The 1,844-nt window shown below is 41.9% G+C and overlaps 1 long non-coding RNA gene across 1 annotated transcript; it reads left to right on the top strand.

Annotated features, from left to right (window-relative positions):
* Nucleotides 1–233: 233 nt before the first annotated feature.
* Nucleotides 234–1,354, top strand: LOC127338557 (uncharacterized). Its single transcript, XR_007874418.1, has 2 exons — nucleotides 234–459; nucleotides 780–1,354. It is a non-coding gene; the product is annotated as an uncharacterized lncRNA (long non-coding RNA).
* Nucleotides 1,355–1,844: the final 490 nt, after the last annotated feature.

The raw sequence follows: 1,844 nt of genomic DNA, 5'->3' as shown, positions 1-1,844 counted from the left end.
TATCTTTGGTTGTCTTCAGAAAAGTATAAGATTCTGTCATGGAAAAATAAAGAGTTTGAAGACCTCAAAAATGTGCTGCTATATTTTAGACTTTATTTGTAATCGTTGAAGACAACCGGCTCAGCTCTTCTCAGACGGTGTCCCGGGCCAACAGGCGGACCATGGTTGGCGGCGGAGTTAGAGTGGCGGAAGTTGCGGAATGCGTCGTCGCCCAGCAGCTGCACGCCCAGCTGCACGCCCAGCTGCAGCGCCGCCTCCTCCTGCCGCAAATTGGGTTGAGTGGCCTTACGTCCATGGTCATCATCGAACCTCCATGGTCATCAGTCTTGTCACGGCGTCGAGGTCTGGTGGATGACGGTTGTTGCCCTGCAGAGTTTCCAACCACGACAGTGATGCAGCGTGCAGCATGCAGCATACAGCGATGAGGCCGTGCCGCTAAAATCCGAGCATATGACTTAGGTAAAATGATACCATAGCTCTGTGCAGATGAATTGATACCATCATGAACTGTATTTCAGTTTGTGAATTGAAATTTTCAGTCAATTGCGAGTGCTACATAGCCTAGTATGTTAGTTGGTTGATTTGGTTCCTGTTATGGGTGCTTAGAAAGAACTAGGAATTACCCATTTAACCGAAAAGATATAGATAATATTGTTTTGTAGAAGTGAATGATACTCTGTCTAATTGGCATACTTCATAATTTATTTCTGTTATCTGTTTCAGGTAATATAGTTGTAAAATCCTTGTATCTGATTCTAATATCTTTTTTATGCTGACAGTGTTGACAAAGGGATTCTTGATGTTGTTCCTGTATTGGAAATCTGATTTTACAAGTAAAGCTCAAGATTGGGTTTTAGGTTTCTGTGGAGATGTTGGAGCATAAACTCCCCGTTTGTATGTGGAAAGCATATCATTAGACAATGTTGTGTCACTATTAAATCCAGGAGCCCCCTTTCAGCATCAACAAACACCAACCGGACTTGTATCTCTTCTAATTTTCATTTTATTGTTGTTGTCGTGGTTCTTCATTCAGCGGAGACCTTTTGAGGCAAGCGCGAGTTTTGATGCTGCAATACCACACTTCACAAACCATACTTTTCACGGGGATTCTTCGAACATGCTTGGCACATTCATCCAAGGAGGATATACAGAACTTCTACTCCAAACTGATAAAACTTCAGAGCTGCAGCCCACTTCGAGAAGATTGGATTTTGATTCCATGAATCCTGGAGGATGCAAGGAGTAGGCATAGCAGTAGTACCTTTTATTATTTCTTCTTGTATTTAGTTGGTTCAGAACATAAATATGTGTTCCATTGAACTGGATCATGACAATGAGGATGTTGATTTACCAATTCCATCTTTTTACTTGTTCCTGTGATTATCCCACTAATTGTTCGTTCATTTATGATGATGCTTTATTAGCCAATTTTTTTGTCATCTTCAGACATAGGATACTAGAGCATGCAATGCCTAAACCTCTGCATTTACGGCATGCCTCTGTACCAACAGTAAGTCCCTTGTTTCATCACACTACAATGCACCCATGCCAAAATCATTTAACAAAGACCAGACGCTGATCTTTATTAATAAGAAAAGAGTATGTTACAAGTACAACATCAAGAACTCGGATAATACTGAGCTAGGATCTGTGAAAAATTGGAACCATAGGACATATGACACACTACACCAGGAACCATGACAATCTGAAACCTGGACTAAAAAGCAGTAATAGAACTAGCATCTCTCCTCCTAGCAAGCAACTGCCAACCATCGGTCTTGTAGCGCTCTGTACTCTGGACCGGGAAATCAGCAGCAATCCTGGAGTGCAGTAAGCTCCAAAGT

This window comes from Lolium perenne, chromosome 3 (genome assembly GCF_019359855.2).
Source record: "Lolium perenne isolate Kyuss_39 chromosome 3, Kyuss_2.0, whole genome shotgun sequence".
Taxonomy (NCBI): Eukaryota; Viridiplantae; Streptophyta; class Magnoliopsida; order Poales; family Poaceae; genus Lolium; species Lolium perenne.
Note: the sequence above shows the minus strand (reverse complement) of the source record. Positions and strands in the feature narration are given on the sequence as shown.